Here is an 11,160-nt window from a genome sequence, read left to right on the forward strand (position 1 = left end):
CACACATTATTTTTAAGAGTTAAAATAGAGTGGTAATTATCATTAATAAAGGCAATAAATAAATAAATAAACATTTTAGATGGTATAATCGTCCAAATTAAACACTATTCATTTATAAAACTTGTATATATTAATGAGGGTATATATGTGAATACAAATTTTGAAGGATAACACTATTCATAAGAGTAAGCTTGTACTTTTTATAAGAAAGAAAAACTAAAAATAATAATGAGAGAAATATATAAAGAAATATATTTAGGGGTATAAATGTCCACATATTAATTTTAAGAGTTAAAATAAAGTGGTAATTATCATAATAAAGGCAAATAAATGAATAAATATTTAATTAGATGGTGTAATTGTCCAAACACTATTCATTTATAAAACTTGTACTTGTATATATTAATGAGGGTATAAATGTATATACATATTTTAATGGGTAAAATTGGTATAACATTATTCATAAGATTAAGGTTGTACTCCCTCCGTCCCTTATTTACATTTCTGCTTTAATTTCCTTTTTGGGTATTTCAAAATTATATTTCTACTTTCCTTTTTTAGTAAGTAAATTTTTACCAAATATCCCAAATTAACCCTATTTTTCTGTTTTGTAATTAATATTTTTTCTATTTTCTCACTCTTATTTTCTCATTCTCACTCTTATTAATGTCTTTAAAAAATTCAGAATCCATGTGCATCACTTTAGATGAATATGTCTGGTCCTTTTATTTTTCACCAAAAAAATGTTATTTGTCCTTTTTCTTTTCAAAGGATTGATGACATGTGCATCCTTAAATATTATTCAATCTTTGTTTTATTCAAATACATCAATAAATGTCTTGTAATTCCCATTGTACTTTGTTTTATTGTTCTTTGTTTTATTCCAAATTCCTTAATTTCCGTGTAAGTTTAGAAATAGGAATGTAAAAAAAGAGACGGCGGGAGTACTTTTTATAAGGTAGGGATATGGATGTAATATAAAAGATATTTATGGTCAAAGGAGTACCACTACTACGAAATAAGGGAAACAAAACGTTGAAATTAGCATTACATAACGCTTCTAGTGCGTTCTCCTGCGCGATCTCTATGAGTTAACAAAATGGTTGGTGCAAGCGTTATGTACTTATGTTTGGTTAAATCTATTGAATAGTTATCTAACGGTAAATGATTTTTGCACACCCATATGTGAGAGCGCAATTTTCTATGCTCTTCTCACATAGGGGTGTACCAAAATCAATAAAGGGTGTGCCAAAATCAATTTCCATATCTAACTTAGGCGTCATGGTTTCCTTATGAAGAATGAAGGAAAGTAGAAGGCTAATAGTAGTATAACACTTATCTAAAATAGGCATTTTGTTTGCATGAGATAAAGATAACGTGCAATGTTATGTACTATAAGTCTTTAACTGATATGTACCGCTATGTACTATAAGGTCTATAACTTATATGTACTGCTATGTATGAGTAATTTTTTTTAAAAGTTAATCCGTTATAGATTCCTTTAAATTTATATCCTTTTGTTTTTAGTTGAATATTGTTTTTTTTTTTTGATAGTACATCTCTTTTAATAAAAAGAAATTGGAAAAATTGACATAAATAATCAATCCCACCTTTAAGTAGTTTGCTCATATTAGTCCCACTTTTCAATTAACTCATAATAAGGAAAATTTCACATTTGCTACCAGCGAAACCACCTAGCTTCACATTTACTACCGGTTTAATTTTTTTATTTTATATTACTACCACACAAAATAACATAATTTTAAGTTTGCTACCACTTAACACTTTCCGTTACAATTTCCGTTAGTGAGATCAACCACCCTCACTGCCACCCCTCCCTCCTCGGACACCCTCACTGCCTCCCCGTTTGCCACCTTCGACCCACCTTGATTTTTTTTTAAACCCAGCAACCTCCCTACCCCCTGCCTGCGCCGGTGACAGCCAACCACCTTCCCTTATCCCCTCCTCGCTGCCCCCACCCCCACCGGGATCGGCCCTTCCCTTTCCCCACCCAAAACAGCCACTCCCAACCCTTAAACACCAGCCCCGACACCACCCCAACCTGAATCAAGCCGGAAACGGTCGATTTACCCTTTCGCTAACCTGAATCGAGCCTCGGCCGATTTGTTGCATGGAATCCCCCCTCAACCCCCTCCGTCGCGATCCCTCATCCCCTTCCCCCACAATCGGCGTCTCCCTGACCACCACAACCCACAAAAATCCGTTTCCTGTTCCCTCAAATAGACCCCTTTTCCCCAATCGAAAACGGCCGATTTCCCCTTTCCCTAACCTGAATCGACCCCTCTTCCACCCCCCTCCAGAAACCAACACCAATACCTTAAACCCACTCCCCGAAACCACCCTAAACGGGTTTTAGGGTTTCGAATTCACACGTTCAGGCTGGTTTCGGGCAGCGTGGACTTCAGGAAATGGTGGTGGTGGAGTTTGCCGGCATTGGGGGACCGTTTTGGCGTCGACAAGAAGGACGAAAGCCGGCACATGAAGGGGGGATGGTGGCTGGCGAGGAAGGGGAGGTGGCTGGGAAGTTTTTTCAAAAAGTTTTTTTTTATTTTTTTTTAATAAATTAAATTATTATTTAATGAAATAATAGGATTCCGTTAAGTGGTAGCAATTTCTATAACGTTGGGTTTTGAGTGGTAGTAATATAAAATAAAAAATTAAAGGGTAATAAATGTGAAGCAGGGTGATTTCCCTGGTAGCAAATGTGAAATTTTCCTCATAATGATCCCAACTTCAAGGCCCATCAGTTTTAATTGAACCCTCTTCACTTATGACCTACTACACCCGATAACCCTGCTGACATGGCATTTGGGTGGATTCTTTTTTATTTTTTTGCTCGTTTAAAAAGCTACCCTTCCTTATTTCCTTTCCCCTGTGTTGTTCTTTGAATTTTTGCTCCATCAATTCATCTCTTCTCTTCAAATTCCTCTCTGATTAAAAAAAAATACTCGTACCAAGCAAAAATTTGGGAGTTCAAATGTCTAGTGGCAAACAAAAATCTATCATGTCTGGTACTTTATCTAGACATAAAGGTGGTAGAAATTTCATGGGTCTCATTGCTTCGTGGTTTTTTTATGTACTTGATGAAATAGGTTGTAAACTTGTAACAGTGATTATGTAGATGATTATGTAGTGCTTATAATTTTATTATGTAATTGAATGATGAATATTTGAAATGGAAATTATTATCATATATATATTTAGAAAATTGTCCACATTACTGATATTTAGCGTAGTTGTTCCGTAGTCATTCAATATAATTTGATACAAAGAAAATATGCATCAAATACAAAGTCATTGTCTACAAAATAAAAAAAGGCAATCATCAAATACATATAATTGCCATAGAAAAATAAACTAGCAAAATCTCTAATCAGGTGATGTTAAGAACTTGAAGATGCATTCACTGAGCTCTGACTTGCTTGCATTCCAGTTGGTTGCAAATTTTGGAAATTTATTAGCTTATATTAATGGAACTTAAGACACTATAAAATAAGGGACTTTAAATAAATATTAAATATAGCCTACATTATACTCCGTAGTATGATGATCCATCAGCTGCTGTATAAACACCTACTCCAACAGGTACCTGAAAAAAAATCAGAAGTCATTTAGTGATAGCCATATCATTTTTTTTTTTTGTAACCTAAGTTACTTGAGACTTAATTGATTTCTCCCCCTGTTTCTTCCACCCCTACAACCACTTCTACCTCCCCTAGTCTGACTTCCTCCCCGGCCTTGAGTACTTCCACCACTTCCTTGAGTAATTCCCCCCTAGATCCACCTCTTCTACCCCTGCCACCTCTAATAACTTTACCAGTTGTCCCTATCTACTAGGTTCAGCAGTAGCATTCAAGTGAGCATCTTGCATAGCAGTTTGGGAAGGCATGGGTTGTGTAATTGTCCATCTTATTTTTGGCCTTCCTTTAGGTCCAAACCCTCAGTCAATTCTACCTTTCACGCCTTGGTTTAAGTATGAAACTTCAGGTGTTGTATGGACTCCTTGGAGTACTTAGGGGAAGTATTTTGAGAGGATAGGGAGGCTAGTATTTAGGCTAAAGCATAAGAGAGAAAGAGAGAATGATTTTGGTGTATAAGAGAAGAAGAGAGAATGATTTTTGGTGCCCCCGAACTGAGGAAATCAGCAGGGTATTTATAGAGGAAATGAGCAAGGTATTCCACGAAACCCTAGAAGTGATAAGCGCTACGGAAAAACCCTAATTGTGCACCGTGACACGGTACTGGGCATCGTCACGCGGTGTACAAATTTGCCTAAAAAACGTCCAAATTCATTTTAAACCTGATTTTAAATTATTAAGCACGATATTTTTAGGTATCGTTACAGTGCTTCAGGCTTATTTAGGTTTATTATTCATTAATCAGGCTCAATTAATAAATAATAGGAATGAATTAAAAAGGGTTTGGGCTAAAATATGAATTGGACTACGCTTTGACTAAACATTAGGACTGATCTGTTGACTATTTAGTCTATTTTGTGAGTTGTATTTGACTGAACATGGATTTTAAGCACTCTCGGGATTAAATACTCAATTCGCCCAATAATGACGGTGAAAGGTTGTTCATCACCGGGTTTGATTTTGGGGAGACATTTTTAGGTGTCTACACTTTCCAATTAAGGAAATTGACCAAGTATTTAAAAATGGCAGCAAAAGGAAAGTGAAACAAGTATTTAAAAACGGATGGAGTATTTTATTAGGCCCTGTTCACTTCACCTTAAAAAAATAATATTAAGTAAAAATAATTTCAGTTCAATAAAAATAAGTTCAGTTCAGTAAAATTAATTTCAGTTCAGTAAAAATAAGTTCAGTTCAGTAAAATTCAGTTATGTCAAAGAAGAATTATAATAGAAAATCAGTAAAAATAATTTCAGTTCAGCAAAAATAATTTAAGTTCAATAAAATTAATTTAAGTTCAATAATAATTTAAGTTCAGTAAATATAATTTTATTTCAGTAAAAATAATTTCAGTTCAGCAAAAATAAGGTGAATTGAACGGGACCTTAGTTTCATATTTTCACTCCTCTAATTCTCTCAACTACTTTTGCTTTTTACAATTTTTTATTCTTCCATCTACCCCACTACCTTCATATTTTATTAGTATCTTCAATTTCTCCTAAAACTCCACACATGGAGAAATGGAGCAAGTATATATTTAAAAATGGAGGGAGTACACAATATTAAGAATAGAATTTGCAACAACAATAACATCAATAAACATGAACTGTTTATTTGAGGCAATTCATCTAATTTTATACAATAAATTTTAAAAAATACTTCCTGATATAATATTTTCTGATATGATCTATTAACTGCTTAAATAAGTTAAATTGAACATAGTCTAAATTACAAAGTTTTAAATAAGACAATCTTACCATAGAATCTATTATATACACCCGGGTGTACTGTACACCCAACTAACCCAAGGTTAATGTTTGCTCTTCATTTGATGATTAAATAAAAAACAATTATCAAAATGAGAACAAAATACATGCTACCTCCGTTTCCTAAAATGGAAGCTACATATTATGTGCAACAAAGGTAAAACTTTCCCAATTTAGTAACTTTTTTGTGTGAATTTACCAACATACCTTACTTAACTTCAATAAACCACCTATTAACTTATTAACGTAAATTAATTTATTCATAAATAAAACCTTAACCCATATTATCTCTCCTCCCTCATAGCCCACATCCACCACCAACATCACCAACTTTTCTCTCTCCTCCCTCTCAACCACCAACAACACACTTTTCTCTCTCCTCCCTCTCAACCACCAGCAACACACTCCACCACCACCACTTAGATCCAGTCGTTGCCTCTTACTCGTGACAGTCGCCGGCGACGCTTTCTCCTCCCCTGATCAAAGCCGCCGGCTCCTTGCTTCCCCTGTTAAATTCGCCGCTCCTCCTTGAAATCCTATATCTAAAGCAAAAATGGTGAAAGATCGTGGTTAAGGGGTGGGTGTGGGGGTAAGTTTTGGTGGCTGCGAGTTAGGCGGGTGGCGTTTTTGGTGGTTATGGTGCGTGGGGGTTTCGGATCTTGGTGGTGGTGCGTGAGAACGTGGTTACACGGTGGGTTTTTGGTGGTTTCAGATCTTGTGGTGGTGCGTGAGAAGGTGGTTACACGGTGGGTTTTTGGTGGTTGTGAGGTTGGTAGGGTGGGTTTTGGGAATGTTTCGGATCTTGTGGTGGTGAGAGAGTGGTTATACAGTGGTTAGGGAAGAAAAGGTGTTTGCGCGGTGGTTGTGCGGTGGTCCTGCTGCTGGAGTATGTGGGTGTTGGTGGTGGTAGGGTGGTCAAATGTGTCGAAGGTGATGTTTGTGGTGGAGAATGTGGGTGTTGGTGGTGGTATGGTGGTCATTCTAGGTGATGGGGTGGGCATTTTGGTGGGTGGCTTGGTTGCTGGAGCAGAAGTGGCTTAATCAAATCTTCAATTTTTTTAACCCTTAATTACCTACCCTTACTTTTGCTAATACACTTTTACCAAAATTTGCCTTGGGAAATTTGAATGCTTGTTTGTTGCAGATTTTATGAAACGGAGGTAGTATAACAAGTTCTCGTCTTATCATGATAAGACCACTTTTTTTTTTTTAGGGAATGATAAGAGCACTTTAAAAGTTAAAACTCTCTCTCCACCTTTCCCAAATAAAATTTTCTCTCTCCTCGCCTATCCTCACGCACACAAAAAGTGGTCTTACCACGGTAAGGCGATCGTATACAAAACTTTCTCAGCCTAAATTAGAGTAGGGTCCTGAACCCATTCTCATCATTGGTGTCTGGTTACAATTTTATTAAAAAAATAATAAAAAACCCTTAGGCGATTAGTTTTCACTAAAAGCAAGACAAAAGCCTGTCACTAGTTTGCTACTACATTTTCAATTACCTCCGGGCTACTCCCAAGTAGACCTGGCAATCGGGTCGTTTGGGTCGAATCACAAAATAAAAATCGAGGAGGTTTCAGGTTCAGTTCGGGTAAAATTGGATTTGGGTTCATTTTAAGTTGATGATCAATCAGGTTGGATGTGAATCGAATTGAGATATCGGTTTGGGTCCTCTAATTCGGATCATCTCGGATTGATGTCAACGTTGAGCCGCTTTCAATAAGATTGATCATCATATATTATATATTATAATATTCATAAGTACTTTTATTTTTAGCCTCAAAGACAAAATTGTTGACCATTTGTGACTTGTGAGCATATTAAGTAGTAACAAATAATAAATTAACTAAACTAAGATTTAAAATTATTTCGAATTAGTTTTGGTGTTGGGTCACTTTCAATTCGGGTCCTTCGTGTATCAAGTCTCTATTAGGTCCTCTATTTTGGGTCGGTTTTTATTTTAGTTCAAAACATTAGATTTTCGATGCATTTTCAGATATGAATCGGATGTGTTGGGTCAGATAATCGGATATTGGTCAACTTTACCAGGTCTGCTCCCAAGGCCCAACCCATACTCAAATACTATTACAATTTTGACAGGTAATATTATGTTTAATAGTATAATCTTCCAATGTTAAACTGTAAAAAAAAAAAAAAAGAAAAAAGAAAAAAAAAGCATGTAATGGCAGCAATTCAGTACTACGTACTACCGTGTATTATAATGATGTCATCAAATTCTTGTTAAGACTTGGATGTGACATCATTTTTTATGGTCCTATTGAAAATGATGTCATCGAATTCTTGTTAAGACTTACTAAAACTTGCACAAATATATCACTTTAGCCCTAAGACTCAAATATATGACATATTATATGTAGAAAGGTGTTAAAAAAAGGATAATAAAAATAAAAGTGAGGTAGGTCCCAAACTCAAGTCTTAAGTTGAGTCTTGGAATTTCAAGACTCAACTTGAGACTTGTTTGAGATTTAAGAAAAAAAATGGAAAAAGTCTTAAACATAAGTCTTAAGACTCAATATGATGATGTCATTCTAAGTCTTAAAAACTTGGGGCTAAACTTGCTTAAGTCTTAAAAGTCTTAAACATAAGTCTTAAGACTCAATATGATGATGTCACTCTAGGGGGTGTTTGGTATAGTAACTAGATTAGTGCCCGCAGGTTGCACGGTGGTTGATTAGTAATTTTTCTATATTTTTTTTATCTTTTGTTTTGGTTATTATTTAATGCTACATCATAATGTAATATTTACTATGTTATTAAAAATATACTAAAAATGATGGTTAGATTAAATATATTAAGGTTGTATAATTCATTAAGCTTATACGTTTAGAGTGGAAGCTAAAAAAATGTGTATTTACTATTCAAAAAAAAATTTAAAAAAATGTGTATTAATTTGTTCAAAAAAAATGTGTATAATTAGCTACCAATATCTATGTCTATTTATTTTTTTAAAAAGAACCGGGGAGTATTATTAAGAAATATCAAGCTCCGCTAAAGTCAAAAGGCTTTGCGGAAACGGACCAACACAAACAAATTCATCACAATTTCTAGTATCCCACCTAGCCACGAAGTGGGCTACTGTATTCCCCGACCTCTTAACATGAGAAATAGAAAAACAATTAAAAGACAAAGAAAGAGCTAAAATATCATCAATCATTAGGAAGAAAGGTGAGCAGCCTTTAGCCTTCTGCTTTACTTTCGAAACCACACTTAGAACATCACTCTCCACTTGTATTCTTGCATATCCCAATCTTCTAGCAATCTTCAGTCCAAACACCACTGCAGCAGCCCCGGCAATCTCCACAGACCAGCCATCAACACCCCTTCTTACAGCAGCCGCAACAATACGTCCACTATCATCTCTAGCAACCACCCTAATTTAAGTTACATCACTAACATAAGCATCACAATTTATTTTAATGATACCTTGGGGTGGTTTGCGCCAGTGAACAGCAGCTGATGGGGCAGAACGAGCAACGGGAGGGTGGACTTTCTCGGTGTAGCTATTATATTCGCAGACCAACTTCGACATACCTGTTGCAATAACAATCGGATCAAAAGCTTCGGTGTCAAAAATTGCCTTATTTCTACAAGTCCACGCAACCCAACAGAGAGTAGCAATACTCTTCAGTTCTTCCTCGACACATTATCCTTCAGCCAAAGGAGTCTTGTGGAGAAGTTGTCATCAGGTGCTTGAGTGAGGAGCTCTCTAAAATTGCTCACGGCCCATATTTCTCTTGCGGCAGAGCAGTGGAACAGAGTATGGAGAATAGACTCATCACCATTCCTACAAAATACACACATCTTATCTTCTAGAATGTGTCGGTAGGCAAACCTTTCACGCACCGCAAGGAAACCCTTGCTCGCCCTCCACATGAAGTGTCTAAGCTTTGGGGGGGCCTCCATGTTCCATATTAGTTTCCACACCACATCCTATGTACTATCAACCTCAAGAAAGCCACCAGATTTACCAAACCAATAGCCCGAGCGAATACTATATTCACCATTCTTATTCGGCCACCAAAACATTGTATCCCTCGGACATCTATTTGAGAGGGGAATGGACAGAATTGCATCATGTTCAGAGGCAATAAATGTTGTGTTCACCATCTCTACATCCCAAGAGTTGCTACCATGATCAATTAAATCAATTACCCTTAGATTTAAGTCACTATCCACATAAGGTGTCGGGACCAACACGGACGTGTTACCAGGTAGCCACGCATCATTCCACACATTAATTGCGCTGCCATTAACCACTCTCCACTTCAACCCTTCGAGAAGCAAGGATCTTGCTCCCCACATGCTCCTCCAAGCGTAGCTAGGGTCAAAACCCACGCATGATTCCAAAACATCACAATTTTTGAAATACTTAGCCTTGAGTATCTTGTGAAGAAGAGTATCAGTATTATGGTGGAGCCTCCAAAATTGTTTTTCTAGTAGCGCTTGGTTGAAATACCGAAGATCACGAAATCCCAACCCGTCTTTACCCTTCGGTTGACAAAGTAAATCCCACCTCTGCCAATGCATTTTCCTCCCTGTATCCGTGGACCCCCACCAAAATCTCGCTAGAAGAGAGTGAAACTCATCAATTAAAGTATCAGGGATCTTGAAAATACTCATCATATATGTCGGGATCGCTTGGGCTACAACTTTAATGAGAATTTCCTTCCCCGGTTTAGAGAGTAATTTCTCCTTCCACCCTTGAAGCTTCTTCCATAATCTCTCTTTTAAGTATATGCCAATAATTATAGGGAGGCCCAAATATTTTTCATGTTTTTTAACCTCCTGTACTCCAAGAATCTCAATAATTTCCTCCCTACGAGTAGCATTAACATTCTTGCTAAAAGATACATCAGTTTTGCTAAGATTAACTTTCTGACCCGATGCTCTCTTATACTTGCTGATAATGTCAGCTATAACGGAGCATTCTTGCATATTAGCTCTAGAAAAAAGAATATTGTCATTGTATAGGGAATATTTCAAGCATTATCCCAAACTTGAACCCCACTGTGATCATACACTTAAGTATGATGGCGTCCAAAGGGAAGAAAACAAGAGCAGAAGAGTCGCCAACAAGTTTTAGGAACTTGTAAACCGTTCACGAGGTGAAGGTTATACCCCTTAACGATCCATGAGATCGTCAAATCTAATAGGTCTAGAACCATGACTGGTGTTCGGGGATGAGGGTACGAATCCAATCTAAATAGAAAGAACCCGCCCTATAATAGGCCTCTTCTTTATTCTACTTGTATTCATGTGCGCTTTCTGACTAACATACAATCATTAGGTTAACCTTAAACTTGTTTAATCTATGTTGGTTGAATATTAATGCACAAACAAATCTATTATTGGCGATCACTTGAATTAAAACCATATTAGCCTAAACCAAATTATTAATTATCTTATTAAGCGTGATTTAAAGTACAAATTCCCTTTAAACTTGCATAAAAGGCGTGATCAAACAATAACAATAATATAATAATATCAAGCAACATGATATCAACAATAATAATAACAATCATCATGATCATAATCATAATAAAGCTTAATAATAATAGCAAGATCCTAGGCATGATACTAACAAGATTAATAAGAAACCCTAGCATGTCACTAAACATTAAAGATCAAAGCTGTAAACCTAAAATGGTACTAACATGATATCAACATGACATTAGAAAGAATAAAAGGCACCCTAAACATGATACTAGAAAGCAATA

The 11,160-nt window shown here is 36.2% G+C and overlaps 1 long non-coding RNA gene and 1 pseudogene across 1 annotated transcript; both read right to left on the reverse strand.

The window, feature by feature from the left end:
- Positions 1-3,218: 3,218 nt before the first annotated feature.
- Positions 3,219-9,378, reverse strand: LOC145576151 (uncharacterized). Its single transcript, XR_014098333.1, has 2 exons — positions 8,867-9,378; positions 3,219-3,610 (listed from the first exon to the last, which is right to left on the reverse strand). It is a non-coding gene; the product is annotated as an uncharacterized LOC145576151 (long non-coding RNA).
- A 71-nt stretch (positions 9,379-9,449) lies between these two features.
- Positions 9,450-10,378, reverse strand: LOC145575119 (putative mitochondrial protein AtMg00310 pseudogene; annotated as a pseudogene).
- Positions 10,379-11,160: the final 782 nt, after the last annotated feature.

Source organism: Chenopodium album, chromosome 13 (genome assembly GCF_948465745.1).
Source record: "Chenopodium album chromosome 13, dcCheAlbu1.1, whole genome shotgun sequence".
In the NCBI taxonomy this organism is placed as follows: Eukaryota; Viridiplantae; Streptophyta; class Magnoliopsida; order Caryophyllales; family Amaranthaceae; genus Chenopodium; species Chenopodium album.